Source organism: Spermophilus citellus, assembly GCF_964194105.1.
Source record: "Spermophilus citellus genome assembly, chromosome: 1".
Taxonomy (NCBI): Eukaryota; Metazoa; Chordata; class Mammalia; order Rodentia; family Sciuridae; genus Spermophilus; species Spermophilus citellus.
The window spans coordinates 143,707,993-143,731,847 of record NC_138182.1 but is presented as its reverse complement, the minus strand read 5'-3'; the positions used below and the strand labels follow the sequence as shown (position 1 = coordinate 143,731,847).

Here is a 23,855-nt window from a genome sequence, read left to right as displayed (position 1 = left end):
TTTATGCCACTCTTCCGCTTTTTAACACAGAAAGCCTCCCCCAGCAAATTCCCTGAGTGTCTAGTACAGTGTTCCGGGTCCTCCTAGTGGCTAAACTCAAGTAGACACTCTGAACAATATTTTTTCTTTCAATGAAGTGCATCATGATTCCTAGTTCCTTCACTCCCAGCTCCCTCTTGGCTCTTCTTCCTGGGTCCATTCATCTCCTATATATGCGACCTGGCCCAATTCTCATTTTCATTTCACAATAGCATAGTATGTGAGGAAGGGGCTCAGCCCCTCCCACTGCTTCAACAACCATTTACATGCTCATGGTTTTTTAAATAATTTATTTTTGCACTCAAAATTTTCTTTTGATCTCTGTTCTAGACTCTTTTTTAAAATTTATTTTTTAGTTGTAGTTGGACACAATACCTTTGTTTTATTTATTTTTATGTGGTGCTGAGGATTGAACCCAGGGCCGCTCTTGTGTGAGGCAAGCGCTCTACTGCTGAGCCACAGCCTCAGCCCCTGTTCTAGACTCTTATATCTAACTTTCTAGTGTACCAAGATCGAGAATGAATCTCACAAATTGTTTAATAATTAATTGAAAATAAAGCCTGATATAGAAAAAAAATAGTTACAGTCGCTGGTAAACTTTTGGGGTAATAGACCCTCCTGAAAATCTTGTGAAATTTCTCAGACTTTCTTCCTAAAAAAGTGCAAGCTAATTTTTATCTGTGTTTCAGAACCTCCTAAACTGGCAGTCATTCATGAATTCAGATCTTGGGTTAGAGCTTCCTAAAATGATAACAAAATGAAAAGGTGTGTTTACGTAGTGTAATATCCTCAGCCCAGTTGTGCTAGGGCAGTGGGGTAGGTTGCAGAAGGACCAAAGAAAGTGCCTGGAGATAGCACGTGAGACATGATTTATTGGGGGAAAGCTTACAAGAGACCAGTGACTGCTCCAAGAAGAGTTCAATGGCAAAGCCCTGGGTTTGATCCCAAGTACTGCAAAAGGAAAAAAAAAAAGTTCAGTGGCAATAGACTGGACAGGCGCTTGCCACGCAGTATCCCTTCTTCCTCCAGCTCTTCACCAGTGACAGCCAGCAGTGAGTGACACGAAGCCTTTCCACAGTACCTTCAGTTCTGTGCCAGTTCCCATTCAGAGAAGGGTTTGATATGTCAGGCTACAGAAGCAGTGACATCATCAGCATTAGCTTGCCTAGTTTGCTAAGGAGCAACTGTACGAGTGCATATGCAAGAAAGTAGCTTCCTACAGATAACAGTAACTTGCCCTAGTTCCCAGTGAGCAGAAGAGAAAACCTTGTGTCCTTCAAGATAACATGTATCTGGACATTCTGACCCAGGCTTGCTCTCATTGTTCCCTTAACTTGGCTAGGTTTTGGGAAACAAAAAGGGGGCATTCAGGGATGTGATACTTACTATTTATTTTTTAATAAAGATTTGATCCAAGGAGACATTAACCATTCCTTCTTTAAACCCTTTCCTTGGCTTCTGTGATCCAGCTGTCTGGATTTTCCTTTTGCCTTTCGATCATGACTATAGTTACAGTCAATATTCTCTTCTGGCCCTCTTTCCTTAATCCTTATTTATAGCTCAGAGTTTCTTTGTAACCATTTTGCTTTCTGCAGGGTCATGACTTCCAAATACTAGCTATGTATTGGTAGCACTTGAATCTTGAATTCTAGTTTTGATCACTTTCCACCTTGCAGGTCTGACTCCTCCGAGTTTTTCCATTTTAATACATTCCTAACCAGGGCCATTATACAGCCAGCCCTTTGCACCCCTGGGTTCTGCATCCCCTCTTTGAACCAGCTATGCATTGAAATATTTTTTAAAAATTGCTTCTGTTCTGTGCAAACGTTTTTCTTGTCATTACTTCCTAAATAATATAGAAAGAATGACAAATATTTACGTAGCATTTACATTGGATTGAGTGTCCTAAGTAATCTAGAGATTATTCCAAGTGTCCAGGAGGATGTTGGAAGGTTATAATGCAAATACTATGCCATTTTATCTAAGGGACTTGGGCATCCTCTGCTTTTGGTGTGGGTGTGTATGTGTCCTGGGACCAATCCTCCATGGATACCAAGCGACAACTGTACTTCCATTAAGAGGTTCTTTTTTTTGTGGTGCTGGGGATTGAACCCAGGGCCTTGTGCAATTGAGGCAAGCACTCTACCAATTGAACTCTATCCTCAGCCTTACTTCCATTAAATGGTTTTTATTTCTGTTTTACCTGTCTTTATGGATGGAAAAAAAGTTTGGTCATTTCTCCTAGCCAGGACTCAGGTAGGAGGAGATTCTTCCTTTCCACTCCACTGCTCTTGGTAGCTATTCATGTGAACTTTCAAACTTTTATCCATTTTCATTCAGTACCAAGAAAGAAGACAGCCTTACTTTTTAATGAATTACATAGAGAATATGTGTGTACATAATCCCTCTAAAGAAGTTTTGGCAGAACAAAAATAGACAAAATGCTCTCTTCATCCCTCTCTTTTCCTTTCTACCTCCAAAGCAGTGATAAACTAGGAAAATTTTACCCCCCTAGGTGATATTTGATAAGATCTTTTGATTGTCTTGACTGAGAGGATACTACTGGAGCATAGAGGCGAGAAGTGTTCCTAACAAATACAGTGCACAAGGCCACCCAGCATAGCAAGTTATCCCATCCTCTGTGTTATAGGTTGAAAACCCCAGCTCTGGAGGTAATCGCTATATGTTTATTAACTTGTCAGCAACTGACTTGTCCAATACTGTAGCTGTTAGTCACATGAGTCTATTTAAATTGAAATTAAAATTAAATTAAAAATTCAGTTCCTTAGTCATATTAACAACATATTAAGGGTTTAACAGTCACTGCAGCTAATGAATTAAATGGTGTAGATCATAAAACATTTTCTTTGTTGCAGTAAATTTTGTTGGACAGCGGCTATAATGTAAATATGGTTTGTTCCCTACAAACTCATGCTGCACTTTAATCTCCATTGTGAGGGATTAAGAAAGTAAAAAATTGATCTAACTATGGTGTTTTCAAGTAGGGTCTTTGGGAAATAATTAGGATTAGATAAGGTTATTAGGGTAGAGACCTTATGATTGAATTCTGGGCTTTATAAGAAGAGTGACACTAGACAGACACATATGCAAACACACTTGTGTCTCTTGGCATGTGATGCTCTGCCTCAAGACTCTACCAGCAAGGTGGCCATTACCAGAAGACCCTTTGACCTTGTACCTCCAAAGCCTTGAGCCAAAATAAAACCTATTTTTTAAAAATAAAGTTAGCTTGCCTTTATTATAGTGAAACAAGTCAGACTAATTAAGTATATATCATAAAAACAGATTTTCTATTTGACATAAATAGAATCATAGACATGTTTTAGATTTTGTTACTATGTCGTACAGATTTTCCATCATAATATATATAACTAAATAATTAAATGTGCTAGTATTATGATATAATTGTTTTATTAAATTACAACTTTAATAATATAGCTTACTTTTACCTTTTATAAAGTTCACATGCGTGGACTTATACAGTATATATTCTTTTTTTGTTTGGATTATTTCATTCAGTGGTTTATTTTTAAGATATATATGTGTTATTTTTATAAATAGTTCATTTCTCTCTCTTTTTCTGGCTGACCATTGTTTGTTAGATGAATATACCACAGTTTATCTGTTCTATTATTGATGAGCATTTGAATCTTCCATTTGAGGATGTAATAAACAATTCTGTATGAATATATGCATATTTCCCATATGCATGTTTCTATGAAGTTCTTATGTGGAAATGGAATTACTAGACCATTGAAATTTACTAGATTATTTTGCTTTCTCAAAATAGTTGTGTTTTCACTCTTACCATCATGAGAGGTCCATCCCACTCCCCAGCATCCTTAGCAATATCTTTCTATTTGTCAGAATTTTAAATTTCAAACTTTCTGACAGGATGTAGTTGTATCTTACAGTTTTATATTGCATTTCTCTGATTATTATAGATATTGAACACTTTCATATAATTATGGGCTTTTTGATATGTTCTTTGTGAATTTCTAGCCCATTTTTCTTTTTTAAATATATATTTCAGTTGTAGGTGGACATAATACCTTGTATTTATTCATTTTTTTTTAATGTGGTGCTGAGGATCAAACCCAATACCTCACACTTCCTAGGCAAGTGCACTACTGCTAAGCCACAACCCCAACCCCTAGCCCATTTTTCTTTTGGCTTATTTTCTTATTCATTTATAGGAATGCTGTATGTGTTCTGAGTATAGGCTTTTTATGTATATATGGTGCAAATATATTCTCCTGCTTTAATGGCTGTTTACCTTTTTTTCTCTCTTAGTGAATTTTTTTTTGTTTTAGAGAAATGCTGTTTTCTTCTCATTTAGCAAAAGGAGAATAATACAGAGACACTACTTTCAATTTAACTCCTGAAAGTTTAGCTGGGTTCAGTTCCTTGGTTCTCAGGTTTGTAATCATATGAATATAATCTGAAAAGAAAAACAAAACAAAGATATTTCTCTAAAAATGATGGTCTTTGTAAAAACAAATTAAACGTTCTGTGCTCTCACATACTGTGTCTATTCCAGTTTTGGATGTAGCCACCAGTAATCTGACTTGACAAATGTCTAGATTTGGACACATCACTTTAATACTTAAAGCAATGGTTTCTTCCAAAGAGTGGGAAATTCCATGTCTATGCACCTTCTATGCTTTATCAGTGCTAGATGACTAAGCATTTCCTACCTGGTTATGCAATAATACGTTGGACTTTGCCACTTACTAGGTAACCTAAAGCACATTACCTTAATGAGGTCATGCATTAATTTCTTTTGTTATAAAAATGGGGTAATATATCCATAATAATTCCATAAATTTGTTGTTAGAGCAAATAAATAGCCTGTTATTCGGATAGAACAACTGGAAGAATTTGTAAATGAAAGGCCCAAGTAGTTGATTTAGTTTCCTAATGGGTCAGCTCAAGGGAGAAAGTTATAAAGGTTATATAGAATTCTAGATAAAATTATAGCATCACTTCAAAGAGAGATCACTTACCCTTGCTCAGATCTTCTTCCTGAAGTAATAGTGGCGTTGAGGACCTGTGAGTGTGAACTTGCTTTACCATAGGAAAATTAGTGGCCTAATCTGGGCTAACCACAGATTTCCTTTAGGAAAGATGTCTCTGGTCCTTCGGGTAATGAAAGTCCTTCAACTTCATTACTTTTCAAGATTACTTTGGCTATTCTGGGTCCCTTTCATTTCTATATGAATTTTAAGATAAGCTTATCAATTTCTGCAAAAAGCTTGCCAAGATTTCTATAGGGATTGCATTGAGTCTCTGAATCAATTTGGGGATGTTTTTTCATTTGCTTGGATCATTTAAAATTTTTCTCAGCAGTGTTCTTTTTTCAATGTACAAGTCTTCCATTTTTGTTAAATGTGTTTCTATCAGTTGTATTCCTTTCCTTTTGATGTTATTGTTAATGGAATTCTTTTCTTAGTTTGTATTTGAAATATTTATTGTTACTATATAGAAACACAGTTGACTTTTGAATACTGATTTAATATCTTGTGACCCTTTTCTTTTAATATAATTTATTTTTTAGTTGCAGTTGGGCCAAATACTTTTGTTTATTTTTTATGTGGTGCTAAGAAGGATTGAACCCAGGTCCTGAAACGTGCTAGGCAAGCACTCTACCACTGAGCCACAACCTCAGCCCCTATCTTGTGACCCTTTTAAAACTTTTCTATTAATTCTAATAGTTGTCTTATTAATTCCTTGGAATTTTCAACCCTGTAGCCTGAAAATTACAGTTTTATGTCTTTTTTTTCTCCTAATTTTAAAAAATTGCCTTATTAAACTGGCTAGAACTTCTAAGTACAATGTTGAAAAGAAGTGGCAAGAGTGAACATCCTTCCTTACCATTTTTCCCAAACTTAAGAGCAAAGCAATCTGTCTTTCACTATTAAATATGATGATAATGGTGGGATCTTCATTTATGTACTTTATTAGGTTGAAGAAATTCTAATCCTTGTCTATTGAGAGTTTTGTTTTTTAAATAAAAAACATGAATAGGCTGGGCACAGTGCATAGGCCTTCATTCCCATGAACTTGGGGGCTGAGACATGAGGATCTCTTGAGCCCAGGAGTTCAAGGCCAACCTGTGCAACACAGTGAGACATGATGTAAATAAATAAATAAATAAATATTGAATGTGTTCAAATGTTTTATCTACATCTTTTGAGATGATCATGTTTCTTTCATTCTATATAGCCTCTTATATTAGTTGACTGTGAAACCTCATACTCCTGGCATAAATCCTACTTGATCATGGTGTATCAATTCCTTTTACATATTTCCAGATTCAGTTTAATAATAATTAAGGGTTTTCATGACTATGTTCTTAAGGGTTCTGAATTTTTTTTCATATGATGTCTTTCTTTGGCTTCATTGTAAGGCTAATATGAATCTTGTAGATTTTGTTGGGTTGTGTTCCCTCCTGTTTCCTGAAAGAATTTGTGAAGGATCAGTATTATTTTTTAGTTAGATATTTGATAGTATATGCCAGTAAAATCGGCTGGGCCTGGAATTTTCTTTGAGAGAAGTTTTTAAAATTACTAATTAAATTTCTTTAAGAATCTATTTTGATTTTCTACATTATTGAATTTGTTTTGGTGAGCTGTGGCTTTCTAATAATTTTTCCATTCTATTGAAGTTGTCTACTTTGTTGGCATAAACCTGTTTAAAATATTTCTTTATAATCCTTTTAATTTTTATAGTATTTGTAATCTTTTCTTTCATTCTTCTATTTGGCAATTTTTACCTTTATTTTTTTCTTCATCATCTGACTAAAGGTTTGTTAATTTTGTTAAATCTTTTCAAATAACCAGCCCTGGTTTCCTTGATTTTCTGTTTTCTGCTCTTATCCTTATTATTTCATTATTTTTGCTTGTTTTATTTTAATTTTTCCTTCTTTTTCTGGTTTCTTAAGATGGAGGTTTATTAAATTGAGACCTTTGTTTTCTGATGTAGGCATTTAAAACTATACATTTCCTTCTAAGTACTGCTTTAAGCTGCATCCCATAAATTTTGATATATTGTGGTTTTGTTTTTTATTTAGTTCACAATATTTTCTAATTTTCACTGTAAATTTTTCTTTAACCTATGTATTATTCAGAAATATATTGTTCAACTTCTTTGCTTTCCTTTTTTTCTTTCTTTCCTTTTTGTTTTTTGAGAGGGGGAGTGGAAAGACACAGGTCTTCCTTGCTATGTTGACCAGGCTAGCCTTGAACTCCTAGGTTCAAGTGATCCTCATGCCTTAGCCTCCTGAGTAGCTGGGATTATAGGCACACACCATTGTACTTGGCTTTTTGTTCAATTTCAACACATTTGAGGTTATCCATAATTTCTTTCTATTTTTAATTCAATTCCATGTGATCATTGAGCATACTTTGTAAGATTTAAGTCTTCTAAGATTGATTGGGACTTGATTTATGATGCAGTATATAGTCTATATACAGAAGAATGTTCTGTGTGAGCTTTAAAGGAATGTTTATTCTGCTATTATTTGGTGCCATCTGCTGTAGGTGGTAGTTAAATAAAGCTGGTTCATAGTATTATTCTAACCTTCTATACCTTTACAAATTTTCTGTTTTATCAATTTTAAAAAGTGAGGCATTAAAATATCCAGATATTATTTTTGAACTATCTGTTTTTTCTTTCAGTTCTGACAATTGGTGTTCCACGTATTCTGGGTTCTCATTAAGTATGACTTAATCATTGCTAGAATTTTCTGATATATTGACCCCTTTCACATTCTACAGTGCCCTTTTTTGTCCTTAGTACTATTTCTTGTTTTAAAGTCTATATTGTCAGATATTAACATAGCCACTTCAGCTCTCTTATGGTTGCTGATTGCAATAGAGAAAATCAAGGAAACTAAAGATTAACTATTTGGAAAAAATCAAGGTTTTAGTCACCTTTTTGTCTCTGTGACCAAAAGGCCTGACAAGAAAAATGTAGAGGATAAAAGTTTATTTGGGGCTCATGGTTTCAGAGGTTTCAGTCCAGGGACGGCCAGCTCCATAGCTTTGGGCCCGAGGTGAAGCCGAACATCATGATGGAAGGGTGTGGAGAAGGAAAGCAGTCAGGACATGGCAAGAGGAAGCAGCGAAAATTCTGCTCACCAGAGACAAATAAAAACCCAAAGACCTACCCCCAGGGACCTATCTCCTCTACCCACACTCTACCTGCCTGTAGTTACCACCCAGTTAATCCCTATCAATGGACTGATCAATTGGTTACATTACAATCCTCACAATCTAACTAACCATTTCACCTCCAAACAATTCTTGTACTGTCTCACACATGAACTTCTGTGGACACCTTATATCTAAACTATAATAACAACCAACATCAACAAACCTTTAATTATACTGACCAACAAAGGTACATTGTCTCTCTTTACTTTCTGAAACTTTTTAGATTATCTGAATCAAAAGTGTGTCATTGTATGTAACATGTATTCTGGATCTTGCTTTTTTATTCAATCTGAAAATCCTTACCTTTTGTTAAGGGAAATTGAGGTGATACAGTGATGGAGAACCTTGGGACAGAAGAGTCTCAGATAAGATGCCTCTTTGTGGAAGTAGCATATGAGCTGAGACCTATAGATAAGAAGGAATTGGTATGTGAAGAAAGGAAGGGAAAGAGTATTAAGCAAAGGGAACAGAACCTGAGTTATAAGAAATCTTAATATTTTGGAAGAACTGAAATAGAAGGCTGGTATAAAGGGAGTAAGGGTAATGATTTGGCATATGAGGATGGGGTGTTAAAAATAGTGAAGGCGCCGGGTGCAATGGTACATGACTGTAATTCTAGTACCTTGGGAGGCTGAGGCAGGAGGATCACAAGTTCAAAGCCAGCCTCAACAACGTAGCAAGGCTATAAGCAACTCAATATGACCCTGTCTCTAAATAAAATATTTAAAAAGGGGTGTGTGTGATGGGGCCTGAGTTCATTCCCTAGTACCCCCCTCCCCCCAAAAAAAGGTGAGGCCAGGTAGAATCTTGGTCTAGTGGTCAGGAGGTAGCTTGTTATTCAAATGTGATGTGAGTCATTAAAATATTTGAAGAAGAGAAGAAACCTGATTCAATTGGTGTGTACTAATGTTCTAAATCTGGTAAGCAATAAGTAACATACTGAAATTTTTTTAATCCAAATTAAATTTGACCCAGTACCTCTTCCTTGCTGAGCTAGTGAGAAATTTACTATCAGTCATTGCGGGGGAGGGCTCTAGCCTCTCCAAAGTGCCCACCAAAGTATGGAAAGCGGATAAGATTGCCAAAAAACAGAATGTAGGTTTCTAACTTTGAGTTTCTCATGGCCATTAGTGATAGAGTGTGAATGTTTGAACATAGCCACAGCGTTTCTGTAACGGAAGTCTATATTCTGCCTCTTGGCCTCACTGGGGTTCACAAATCTGGGAGTCCTGGCCCTTTTTTTTAGTGTACCTGAAAACCATCACTTTCTATGTCTAAGTCTTTCTTAGAGAGGCTACCCACAAGTATGGTGGTAAGTTTTCTGGACTGTACTTTTGTCTTTTTCCTCCCTCTCTGACCTGAGATTACAGGTGTGCACCTTTGTGCCTGGCTTTTGTTTTTTTTTTTTTTTTTTTTTTTTTTTAGACATCATCTCACTCTGTTGCCCAGGCTGGCCTTGAACTCCAGGGCTCAAAGCAATACTCCTGCTTCTGCCTCCTGAGTAGTGGTGTAGACGGTGGGTATGCACCACTTTGCTTGGCAAAGTCTACTATTTACACAGATCAGGAGAGGCCCCTTATAGTATAGTCCTTTGGTTAGAGTCCGGAATATAATCAAAGAAAAGAGATTATCAGGTAAAGGAAATAATAAATACAAATTACCTGGTGTTTTAGTAAACTTTTTCACAGCTATGAATAAAAGACTCAACAAGAACACTTTTAGAGGAGAAAAAGTTTATTTGGGGGATCATGATTTCAGAGATCTCAGTCCATAGACAGCTGCTTCCATTCTCTGGGGCTGGAGATGAGGCAGAACGTCATGGTGGAAGAGTGTGGCAGAAGGAAGTAGCGCACATGATGATCAAGAAGCAGAGAGAGACCCCGCTCACCAGACACAAAATATATACCCCAAAGCCCTGCCCCCAATGCCCACCTCCTCCACTACACCCTATCTGCTTTCAGTTATCACTCAGTTAATCCCCATAGAGGATTAATTTACTGATTAAGTTAGAGCTCTCACGCCCAATAATTTCACATTGAAATCTTCTTGCATTGTGTCACACAAGAGCTTTTGGGGGACACCTCACATCCAAACCATAACACCTGGGAGGGAGAATAGTTGCTGTTTTGAAAAACAGTAAAGGTCAGGCCAGTGTGGCTGGAGTGGACAAGCAAGGTTAGGGAGATTCAGCAGATGAAGTAGCCAGACACCTGGACATGCAGGACCTCACAGGCCAGGGCAAGGACTATAGTTTCCATTGTGAGCAAGATCATAGAGGATTACTACTGGTGGCTTTGTGAAAATTAAACCATCGAGTGGACAAGGGTGGGGGAAAGAACCTTGTTAAGAGACTATTACGTTCATCCAGTAGAGAGGTTTTAATAACCCAGATGAGGCTGTAGTTGAAATCCAAATTGGTTGGATTTGGCACACATTTTGAAGATAAAGATGACAAGATAAGATAATGGATTGCATGTGTGTTGTGAAAGGAAATGAAAAGCCAAAGATGAGTCAACAACTTTCTTGTTGAACAGTTTGAATAGTGTGCCAATTACTGAAATAAAGTTTTAAAAAATAATATTTATAAAGTTTATATTCCAATGGCAGCTACACAGTAGACTTTAAAAGCATTGAACTGGGCAAGGGAGGTAGCCCAGTGGTAGGGTGCTTGCCTAGCATGCTTGGAGCTCTGGGTTTGATCCCCAGAACTGAAAAAACAAAACAAAACAGTTGTGGTGTCATACCCCTGTAATCCCAGCAATTAGGGAGGCCAAGGCAGGAGAACCACAACTTTGAAGTCAGACTCAGCAATTTAGTGAGAGCCTCAGCAGCTCAGTGAGAACCTGTCTCAAAATAAAAGAGAAAAAAGCTTGGGGATGTAGTTCAGTGATAAAGCACCCCTAGATTCCAACCTCAGTGCTTAAAAAAAAAAAAAGCTTTGAACTATGTCCCATATCGTCAACTGTACTCTCTGTGCTGTCAAACTTCATCTGCCATCTGTGAGGATGGAAAGAAGGCTGAGGGGGTATAGGAAAGTCTTTGATCATAGGAAGGTGGTGTGTGTCTTTAGTGTGTAATCCTGTGCAATTAGTGCATTGCAAGATTCTCGTTAGAGTGCTGTTTAACAGAAGCCTTGCTGCGTCACTATCACCTGATTAAATTGTTATTACAACTTTCATCATTGGTACCCAATTCATAGGGACAAAAATTGCACTGACCCATATTACTAGAAGGCTAGATTTGTGAATTACCTGTTTAGTTGTTCAAATTTTAGTAGTTATAGCATAGTGGCTAATAATTTGACCTTTAAAGCTAGATTGCTTGGGGCTGGGGATGTGGCTCAAGCAGTAGTGCGCTCACCTGGCATGCGTGCGGCCGGGGTTCAATCTGCAGCACCATATACAAACAAAGATGTTGTGTCTGCCAAAAAATAAAGATTAAAAAAAATCTAGATTGCTTGATTTTGACACTTTATTCTGTGACCCTGGACAAATTATTAAACTCTCTGTGCTCAGTGTCCACACTTATTAAATGGTGATAACAGTTTCTAAGCTGGGTGCAGTGTCTCAGGAGGCTGAGGCAGGAGGATAGTAAATTTAAAGCCAGCCTCAGCTTTGCAAGGCCTTAGGCAACTTAGTGAGACCTTGTCTCAAAAAGAAAATAAATAAATAAAAAGGGCTGGGGATGTTGCTCAGTGGTTAAGCACCTCTGGATTTAATCTTCAGTACCAAAAGAGTTTCTACCTTCATAGAATTATTGTGAGGAGTAAATATGTATAATTATTTATGTGTTATATAAAATAAGTCCTGTCATGTGGTGACCACTTAATAAATGTTAGCTTCTATCATTATTAAAAGTATGGGAGGGAGGATTTACACCAAGAACCAAATTTAGGATACATAGAACATTAATACAACCGATACTTGCGATAGTGGTGTATACCTGTAACCCCAGCTGTGTAGGGCCTGAGGCTGTGTAGGATCCAAAGTTTGTGGCCAGCCTCACAACCTAGCAAGACCCTGTCTCAAAATAACAAAAAGGGTTGGAGATGTAGCTCAGTGGCAGACCAGTGGCAGATCCATATTATGCAAAAATAAATAAGTAAAAAACAAAAACAGATGCTTTCTACATTTATGAAGCAATAACGGTAGTGTCATCCATATTATCTCTTATTAAATACCACTGTATGCACACTGAAAAGTGAAAAAAAAAACTTAGAAAAGTAAATTAACTTGTCCAAGACATTACAGTTAGTTAATGAGAAATCTGTCTTACTCTATAGCTATCACAATATATATCTATGTTTCTAATCTTTTGAAGTGGGTTTTGACAAACACTATAGACCCTATTTGGAACTAAATGAATCTAATGACATGATATCTGGATATATTATTTAACTGATGAAGAATTTTGTCCTGGGAAAGGTAAATGGCTGTCTTATGTCTCTTGAGTCCAATGTGCAAAGTGCTTGATTTTGTTCTTTTCCTCCCAATGGAATCAGAAACTTTCCAAGACATGCCCACTCTTCTTGGCCTGAGACCAAATTTAAATAGAGACATTTGAGTAATCTATGAATTCTAGATTTATTCCTTGCCTACTCTAGCTTCTTTTCTTTTTCTGCCTTTTTTTTATTAATAATCATAGACTTTGAACCTGGGCTCCAGTGAACAGATGGGAGTTGACTTTGGTATGAGCTGTGTGCTCAGCTTTGATCACTTCATTCTTAGACTGAACTATTAATAATATCCTTGAGTTATGGTTCTCAGAAGCCATCTCACCTTGGTAATCCTGGAATGAAAACACTCCTTGACATATACAGATGCTAACACAGAATAAGAGAATGGAATTTCATTGGATTATACAAAGGGGAATGAAGAGAAAGGAGGGGAAGATAGGAATAGGAAAGATAGCAGAATAAATCAGACATAACTTTCCTACAATCATATATGAATACACACAGTGGGAAGTTATACTTCATGTATGTGTAATATGTCAAAATACATTCTATTGTCATGTATAACTAAAAATAACAAATAAAAAAAGAAAAAGAAAAACACTCCTTGACTTATATGAGGTTATATCTTAACTTATTGCTCCCTTTCACACTGTCTGATTTCCTGAGGAGCATATAATCAAGTAGATTCCTTCAAGCTTTTACAGTGTAACTTATTTTCATTTCTGTTTTATGTGATCACACTTTGCATGCATTTATGCATTAGTCTCCTCATGTTAGTCATTTTAACTGTGGTCTATTGACTGTTATTAAATTCTTTGTAGATGCTGATCCCTCATGAAACTCCAAATATCCATGGTGGCAATGGCTTGATTCAGCCTTCTGGAATGCACATGGGCTGAAGTCTTCACATCTGTTGGTATGGACGAGGAAGGTGTTTTCTACAAATGTAGCTCCCATCTCCCGTCAGGTATGGCCCACCTGTTCTCCATCAGGATGGAAAAGTCTCACCCACATATTTTTACTCATAGCTATTGGACAGTGAGAAAGGAGTTTCCAGATATGGATACCTTCCTTCTGGAGGCACTAAGGAACTGGACCTTAATAGGTCAAAGGTTTTTTTTTCCGGGGAACAAATAATTGTGGTCTTTCCGTTTTGTGGGCATTCTCAAGGCCTCTAGGAATGTTCGGACACTTTGTGTGAAATGTTAGTGATTGTGGAAAGAATATATTCTGTGGCACAAGAGTCCTATTTGCTCTTTCTCTTTTCTTCTAAAACTTCAGAGTTCATTCCTATGTGTTGAAGTGGTTTTATTTATCAGGGTTTCCATTCCTACATGACATGATTATCCTTAGGGTGAAAGAGAGAGATGTGGTGTCACATTCCTCACAATTAAACTGAGGGTCACTCCAGGTGAACTGGGCTGCGCAAAATAATCACACAAGATACAGAGATACCTTTTTCTTTGAGTCATGTGACGGCTCCTCTGACCTTAAGGGTCCGCAGAAAGAGAGAGCATGTGCTGAACCCTTTTATTGAGAAGCCATTCAAGTGAGGCAAGGGGTCAGGTTTCAGGGGGTTGAGTCTAGCTTCATGATGTCTGCTGTCAGCAGGTTGACTGACATCTAGGAAGGCCACATCCAAAGGCAGAGCAAGAGAAGGAAACACACAAAGGGCATTTCCATGGAAAATTCTATCCCAAACAGGGCAAAGGGGTAATATCACAAAGGAACAGTTGAGTGTAGCTCAATCCATGGGGCAACAGGCCTATGTCTGAAGACATGCCCTCAAACTTCCTGGACTGGGGCAATGCCCAGGTCACTATGAGATGTAGTGACCGGTCAAATCCTCTCTGCTCCAGGATGGAAAGAGTGAATCATTCAGAGTGGCTCCCCACAATATGGGTTTTTCCCTAAAGACCAAATGAACTCTCTGGATTGAAGTCTTGAACATCTCTATGAGTGTCCTCCCAAACTTTTGAAGCCAAAGAATAATAATAAATTAAAATAAAGTCTCTACTTATCAACCAAAAATACAAGACATGCAAAGAAACAGGCAGGAAAATATGGCTCTTGGGAGAAAAACGTCCTGGAAGTCCAGACATTGAACAAAGACATTAAACCAGCTATTATATGTTCAAAGAACTAACGAAAACTATGTCTAAAGAATTGAAGTATGTGAATGATGTCTCGCCTAAAATAAAGAATATCAATAAAGAGATAGAAATTACTTTTAAAAACCAAATGGAAATATTGGAGTTGAAGAATATAATAATGGAAATATTAAATGTATTAAAAGGGCTCACCATCAGATTTGAACTGGCAGAAGAAAAAAATACCAGTGAACTTGAAGGCAGATCAATTGAGATTACCCAGTCTGAGGAACAGAAGGAAAAAAGAATAAAGAAAAATGAACAGAACTTTATAGATTTGTGAAAAACCATTAAGTATACCAAAATATTCATAAGGGAGTTCCAGAAGAAGAGCAGAGAAGGGAGAAGAATGAGTATTTGAAGAAATAACAGCAAAAAAATTACAAATCAGATGAAAAATGCTAGTCTGAACAACCAGGAAATGCAATAGACTCTTAAGTAGAATAAACTGAAATAAATCCACACTCACTTACATGGTAGTCAAACTAATGAAAGCCAAAGATCAAGAGATTCAGGAACACAGAAAGTGAAGGCACAAGTGATCTTCGGTAAGATTAACAGCTGAGTTCTCATCAGAAGTTATGAGGCCAGGAGACAGTGGGATGATGTATTAAAAGTGCTGAAAGAAAAACAACTATCAACCAAGAATTCTACATCTAGTTAAGATATTCTTCAACTACCAACTAAGAAAAGCCCAGGACCGGATGGGTATACAGCAGAGTTTTACAAAACCTTTAAAGAGGAACTAACACCAATACTTTTCAAGATATTTCAGGAAATAGAAAAAGAGGGAGAACTTCCAAATACATTCTACAAGGCCAATATCACCCTGATGCTTAAACCAGACAGAGACACTTCAAAGAAAGAAAACTACAGACCAATATCTCTAATGAACCTAGATGCAAAAATCCTCAATAAAATTCTGGCGAATCGGATTCAAAAACATATCAAAAAAATTATACACCATGATCAAGTAGGATTCATCCCTGGGATGCAAGGCTGGTTCAATATACGGAAATCAATAAATGTTATTCACCACATCAATAGACTTAAAAATAAGAACCATATGATCATCTCGATAGATGCAGAAAAAGCATTCGACAAAGTACAGCATCCCTTTATGTTCAAAACTCTAGAAAAATTAGGGATAACAGGATCATACCTCAACATTGTAAAAGCAATCTATGATAAGCCACAGGCCACCATCATTCTGAATGGAGAAAAGTTGAAGGCATTCCCTCTAAGATCTGGTACAAGACAGGGATGCCCTCTCTCACCACTTCTGTTCAACATAGTCCTCGAAACACTGGCCAGAGCAATTAGACAGACGAAAGAAATTAAAGGCATAAAAATAGGAAAAGAAGAACTTAAATTATCACTATTTGCAGATGATATGATTCTATACCTAACAGACCCAAAAGGGTCTACAAAGAAACTATTAGAGCTAATAAATGAATTCAGCAAAGTGGCAGGATATAAAATCAACACGCATAAATCAAATGCATTCCTGTATATCAGCGACAAATCCTCTGAAACGGAAATGAGGACAACTACTCCATTCACAATATCCCCCCAAAAAATAAAATACTTGGGAATCAACCTAACAAAAGAGGTGAAAGACCTATACAATGAAAACTACAGAACCCTAAAGAGAGATATAGAAGAAGACCTCAGAAGATGGAAAAATATACCCTGTTCATGGATAGGCAGAACTAACATCATCAAAATGGCGATATTACCAAAAGTTCTCTATAAGTTCAATGCTATGCCAATCAAAATCCCAACAGCATTTCTTTTAGAAATGGATAAAACAATCATGAAATTCATATGGAATAATAAAAGACCCAGAATAGCAAAAACAATGCTAAGCAGGAAATGTGAATCAGGCGGTATAGCGATACCAGACTTCAAACTATACTACAGAGCAATAGTAACAAAAACAGCATGGTACTGGTACCAAAACAGGCGGGTGGACCAATGGTACAGAATAGAGGACACAGTAACCAATCCACAAAACTACAACTATCTTATATTTGATAAAGGGGCTAAAAGCATGCAATGGAGGAAGGATAGCATCTTCAACAAATGGTGCTGGGAAAACTGGAAATCCATTTGCATCAAAATGAAACTGAATCCCCTTCTCTCGCCATGCACAAAAGTTAACTCAAAATGGATTAAGGAGCTCGATATTAAATCAGAGACACGGCGTCTGATAGAAGAAAAAGTTGGCTATGATCTACATACTGTGGGGTCGGGCTCCAAATTCCTCAATAGGACACCCATAGCGCAAGAGTTAACAACTAGAATCAACAAATGGGACTTACTCAAACTAAAAAGTTTCAGCAAAAGAAACAATAAGAGAGATAAACAGGGAGCCTACATCCTGGGAACAAATCTTTACTCCACACACTTCAGATAGAGCCCTAATATCCAGAGTATACAAAGAACTCAAAAAATTAGACAATAAGACAACAAATAACCCAATCAACAAGTGGGCCAAGGACCTGAACAGACACTTCTCAGAGGAGGACATACAATCAATCAACAAGTACATGAAAAAATGCTCACCATCGCTAGCAGTCAGAGAAATGCAAATCAAAACCACCCTAAGATACCATCTCACTCCAGTAAGATTGGCAGCCATTATGAAGTCCAACAACAACAAGTGCTGGAGAGGATGCGGGGAAAAGGGTACACTTGTTCATTGTTGGTGGGACTGCAAATTGGTGCAGCCAATTTGGAAAGCAGTATGGAGATTTCTTGGAAAGCTGGGAATGGAACCACCATTTGACCCAGCTATTCCCCTTCTCGGTCTATTCCCTAAAGACCTAATAAGAGCATGCTACAGGGACACTGCTACATCGATGTTCATAGCAGCACAATTCACGATAGCAAGATTGTGGAACCAACCTAGATGCCCTTCAATAGATGAATGGATAAAAAAAATGTGGCATTTATACACAATGGAGTATTACTCTGCATTAAGAAATGACAAAATCATAGAATTTGGAGGGAAATGGATGGCATTAGAGCAGATTATGCTAAGGGAAGCTAGCCAATCCTTAAAAAACAAATGCCAAATGACTTCTTTGATATAAGGGGAGTAACCAAGGACAGGGTAGGGATGAAGAGCTTGAGAAGAAGATTAACATTAAACAGGGATGATAGGTGGGAGGGAAAGGGAGAGAGAAGGGAAATTGCATGGAATTGGAAGGTGATCCTCAGGGGTATACATAATTACATATAAGAGGAAAGGAGGGGTAAGAGAAAAATAATACAAGTGGAAGAAATGATTTACAGTAGAGGGGGTAGAGAGAGAAAAGGGGAGGGGAGGGGAGGGGAGGGGAAGGGGGATAGTAGAGAATAGGATAGACAGCAGAATACATCAGTCACTAGAATGGCAATATCTAAATCAATGGAAGTGTAACTGATGTGATACAGCAATCGGTATACGGGGTAAAAATGGGAGTTCATAACTCACTTGAATCAAACTGTGAAATATGATATATTAAGAACTATGTAATGTTTTGAACGACCAACAATAAAAAAAGATATTCTTAAAAATTAAGATGAAATTAAGACATTCTCAGATAAACGAAACAGAATTCTTCACTACAAGATTTACCCTACAAGAAACATTAAAGAAATCCTTTGAGTTAAATGACAGGTCTCTAAACAGTAACTTGAATCCACACAAAGCAATATCAGTATTTTATATTTACCTATTTTCATAGGTAAATATAAAAGACAACATAAATGTATTTTTGTTTCTAGCTATTCTATCTGCTTAAAGATAACTACAAAAAGCAATAATTTTAAAGCTTTGTTTATGGATTTATGGGAAGTAAATAGCTATAATTTGAATAGTAATACTAAAAGGAGATGAGTTAGAATAAAGTTTTATTGGAACAAAGTTTTTGCATATTAGCAAAATTAAGTTAATTTGACTCTTAGCTAGATTGCTTTGAGTTCAGGTGTTAATTTCTATCTCTAATGCTAATAACTCCAAAATGTGACAAAAGAAATAATAAGGGAATAAAATGGTATACTCAAAAACTAACATAAAAGAAAGCAGTAATGAAAGGGTAGAGGGAAAAAAAAAGGCATATTATGTATAGAAAACAGCAAAATGGCAGATGTAAGTCCCACCTCTGAGTAATTGCAGGAAATGGGGTGACACCACAGTCAAAAGATAGAGATTGACAAAATGGATAAAGTAAAAATTCAACTCTACATTGCCTACAAGAGATAAACTTATATCCAAAGACACAAATAAATTGCAGCTACAAAAAAAGTGAGTTCACTAACTTTTATATTTAAGACAAAGGACCTCCAATTTGGTAGACAGGAGAACAGACTCTCCATCAAGGCCAATATGTTGACCATCAAGAGAACATGCCCATGGAGAGCTATGAAATTCTCTTTGATGCATAGAATAGCAGTTTTTAGACTGTGCCTAAATTAGATTATTCATTTTGTATGCAGTAATTTGCCATGAGCTGCTCCACTTTGAGTTCAAGTGCCAAGGTGGGATGACTTTAGACCTTATTTGTACAAGTAAACAACCCCCATCTGCCCAGCATCATTGTAAGTCCACAAATTGATAAATAACTTATACATGTCTACTTAACAAACGAAATTAAGGAGTACCCAGACACATGGACATCCCAAATCATATCAGGAATGCCAGACATGGGAATCTATCAACCTCACCAGATGAGAACCCCTCACTTGCAACCCATAAAAGAGGAGAACCCTGAGACTGGACACAGTGTGTCTCAACCCCATCATCTGGTCACTCATCATGAGCCTTGCCCAGGAAAATCACCACAGCAATGAATCCCTGATTTCCTGTCCCCATCAGGCTTCAGCAACATGTGGTTTCTCCTACCTGGGAGGACCAACTAGACATGGTGCACTCCAAGCTGACACCTTGAGCTGATACTCTGAAACTGAAACTGCTGTAGATCCAATCCATCCTGTCTGGACCCTGTGACAACTCTATGGAAGTGCTTTGTTAAAATCCTTATTGACCACCTACAGGTACTCTGACTACTTCTCTCTCTGCTCTTGGCACAGCATCCCGTAACCCTGTGGCTGCTTTAACCCTTTATTAGTCTTTCTGCAACCTATTTATAACATCATTGTGTAAAATATGTGTGACTTAAGTGTTGTAGATATTAGCAATTAAGATTGGTATAAAAGAACTTGTGTTCGCCAGCTTATTACTATCAGGAGAGTGTTCAGTGAACTGTCACTGATGAAAGTGGTGTAGCCTGTGAACTTATTGTTATTCAATAAATTCTGGTATTATAGAAAGATGCAAACAGGTTTTGTCTATGTTAATGACAATACACTCACGACAATGCCAGTGAAGGATTCCATCAATTCTTAAATTTCCTGATGAAATTGTCAAGAAAATAAAAGCTATAATTCTTTAAAAAATGTATAATTTTATTCCTTATATGTAAATATGCATATAAGGTTGTGGATGGATGGGTGGTGCATTCTTGTAGTCCCAGTTATATAGGAGGCTGAGGTAGGAAGATTCCCTGAGCTCAGGAGTTTGAGACCAGCCTGGGAGACACAGTGAGACCCCAACTCTTAGGGGGAAAAAGATTATAGAAATAAGTCTGAATATAATAGTTATTACAAGATATGTAAATGATTTAGACTTAAACAAATAGAAGAGAAATAGACATTAAATATTCAAAAATTACTCACTGAGTGTATATTATATGCCAGGTTCTGGTGTGAACATTTGGGACATCAGAAAGTAAAAGAGACAAAAATACCCATGCTCACAGGACTAGTGTTCTATTTAATGGGAAAAGACAATAGAATAAGAATGCTACGTAATATGTTAAAATATAACAAGTGGTAGGAAAAAATCTAGAGTAAGGTAAGCAAGACTGGAAGTGCTGAGAAGAAGCAATTTAATGTTATATTCTCAAATTCAATAAAAAAGTTCTTCAAAATTATGTGTACAAAAGATACTAGTAAAAATCAAGAATACAGAGAAGTTAAATATAAATGAATTGTAAAATATACACCATGCAATTAGCAAAAGAAAGCTGATATGCCAGTATCTACATCTGACAGAATATCCTTAATACAAGTAATGAGCCAGGTGTGGTGGCACACGCCTGTTATCTCAGCAACTTAGGAGGCTGAGGCAGAAACACTGAAAGCAAGTACCCTTAGTTTCAACACCTGGTACCAAAAATGAATAAATAAACAATGATTTAAGGGATCCAAAACTTATTTAAACATTGTAGGGTAGCACCAAGCATTGAAACAAATACTTTAATAAAACTGTAGGGAAGACTTGATAGAGCTGTAATTATTGTGGAATATTTTAACACATCCATTACAGTACTTGATAGATGAAGTGAGACACCTTAAAGTTGTAGATAATTTGAATAACATAATTAAGAAATTTGATAAAATGAATATATATAGAATACTAAATGGGCCGTTCAAGTGCATAATGAACACTAGAAAAAGGACTCCCCCCACATAGGCTGTAAAACCTCCCTCAGATTCAATGAATAAATACTAAACAGACCATATTCTTTGAGCACATTTCCTTGAAGTCAGAAAGTAACAAAAGTAACTTTGAAAAGCTCATGTTTTCACGTTTTAAATAAAACATGTACACGGCTGATTAATCAATAATGATATCATTACAAAAGTTGGAAAATGTTGGCATAGGACAACTATGATAAAATAAATACCAAATCTTGAGGGATGTACCTAGATTATATTGGAGGGACATTTGCAGCATTAAATGTCTAAGTTACAGAAGCAGATAGCCTGGCTTGACAAGTGAGGCATTGGTAAGATAAATGAAAATTCTGTACTTTATTTTAAGATTCAAGTGCTGGAATTAGTTTATTTCTTTTTTTAAATTGTAAAATTGGTTAAGTAAGGATGAAGGACTAATTTGTATTTTGAATGTGTGCCACCACGCCCAGCTAGAGAATCTTTATAATTCTTTTAAATGTTTTTGCTGATTGGCACATGAAGATGCAATCAATGTGTTCTATTATCACAAAGAGTTTGTGACTTTAATGAGAATACACTACACAGCAATTAGTTTAACAACTTTCCTTTTCTTTAGCAAACACTAAAAGTCATAAATTAAACATTCTTTGGGATAATTAAAATGAACCTTTTGACATGACTTAGGAATGCAATTACCTGTGATAAGATACACAGTAAGTAAAGGAATAAGTTTTATAAGATACTAAGACTTGGATAACCTTTTTCTTATTTAACTAAGAAGTTGTGGTCATAGTTTAGGGCTTGTCTTTTTAAGATTCTTTGCTTTTAAGATTCTTAACAGCTTTTACTGAGATTCCACAGCTCCTGACTCCCTGACTTCATTTATGCTTTTTCTAGACAAATTGAGTTAACAATCCTGGGTCTTACAGTTGTCTATTTCCACAGCATTCTGTCCAAAACTTAGAAAAATAACAACAGGAACCCCCCAGGAAAGCGGAAGGAAGGAAACAAGATAGTGCAGAAATTATGAAATAGGAAAAAAAAAACAAACAGGCATTTTAGAAAGTCATCAAAACCAGAGCTGCAAATGTTTGCAAATACTGACAAAAGAGTTAATCCTGTGACAGGATTGGCCAAAAAACAAACAAACAAATAAACAAAACCAAATGAACACTATTAGGAGTAAAAATTGTGACATGACTACATTACAGTGAAGTTATAATAAGCAACCTGATTCAAAACAGCTAAAGGATTTGCATAGACATTTCTCCAAAGAAAATAGACAGCAAACATATGAAAAGATGTTCAACATCATTAATCATTTGAGAACGGCCTGTCAGAACTACGAGATACCACTCACACCCATTAGGATGGCTACTGTAAAAAAAAAAAAAAAAAAAAAAAAAAAAAAAAAAAAACAGGAAATAGAAAGTAACAATGTTGATAAGAATATTGAGAAACTGTAATCTTTGCACACATTGGAAGGTATGTAAAATTGTGCAGTCGCAATGGAAAACTGAAGAATAACCATATGACCCAGCAATTCCACTTTTGGTATATATCCAAAAGTAAGGTATCAAAGAAATATTTGAATCCCACATTCATAGAAGCTTTGTTCACACTAGCCAAAATGCATAAGCAACCCAAATGACAGATAAATGGATAAGCAAATTGTGGTATATACATGCAATGGAATATTATTTAGTCTTATAGGAAATTCAGACACATGCTCCTACACATACAAACCTGGAGGACAAAATACTAAATAAGATCAGCCAGTACAAAAAGACCAATGCCATATGACTTTACTTCTGTGAGCTATCTAAATAGTCAAATGCAAATTCAGAGAAATTAAAAGTAGAGCATGGCTAGCACGAGTTGCAGAGGAAAGGTGAATGGGGAGTTGTCTGATACAGAGTTAGAGTTTTGCAAGATGGAAAAGTTCTGGAGTTTGATTGCACAACAACGTAAATATATGTAATACTACTGCTTGGTACACTTAAAAAGTTGAGATGTAAATTTTATATGTATTTTTCATAGAGAGTGAAAGACTGTGTCTAAGGTATTTAGACTGAGTCAGAAAAGTTTGGGGGCAAAATTCAACGGTGAATTTGAGGTATCCTTTAGATTACATTCATACTGTAAACAAATCCAGACTACACAAAAATATTTTAAATAAGTTAGATTTGTTTTAGTGTAAAAGTAATAGATTAGACAAAAAGGAAAACATTGTTACATAAAAAGAAATCCCAAATCAGGCATTTTTAGGGCTGGTTGATGAAGGGGCTCACCAATGCCACTGTGAATTCAGGTTCTTTTCATCTCTTCTCTCTTGGTAACAAGTGTGCTTCACCTCCGATTAGCTCTGCTCAACCAATGTCTTCAGCTGTTTTCAGTATCATAATTTGACCCTGCACAACATTTGGTAAAACAGCGATTTCTTTCTTTCTTTTATTCTTAACACTG

At 36.4% G+C, this 23,855-nt stretch overlaps 1 long non-coding RNA gene across 1 annotated transcript in view; it reads right to left on the bottom strand.

Annotated features, from left to right (window-relative positions):
• Window positions 1–891: 891 nt before the first annotated feature.
• The window catches only part of LOC308652998, a 28,968-nt gene continuing 6,004 nt past the window's right edge, over window positions 892–23,855 (bottom strand). The window contains exons 2-5 of the long non-coding RNA XR_014022963.1: window positions 11,637–11,696; window positions 8,580–8,681; window positions 4,337–4,501; window positions 892–990 (exon numbers count right to left, since the gene is read on the bottom strand). This is a non-coding gene — a long non-coding RNA (uncharacterized lncRNA). The remainder of the gene's footprint in view (window positions 991–4,336; window positions 4,502–8,579; window positions 8,682–11,636; window positions 11,697–23,855) is intronic.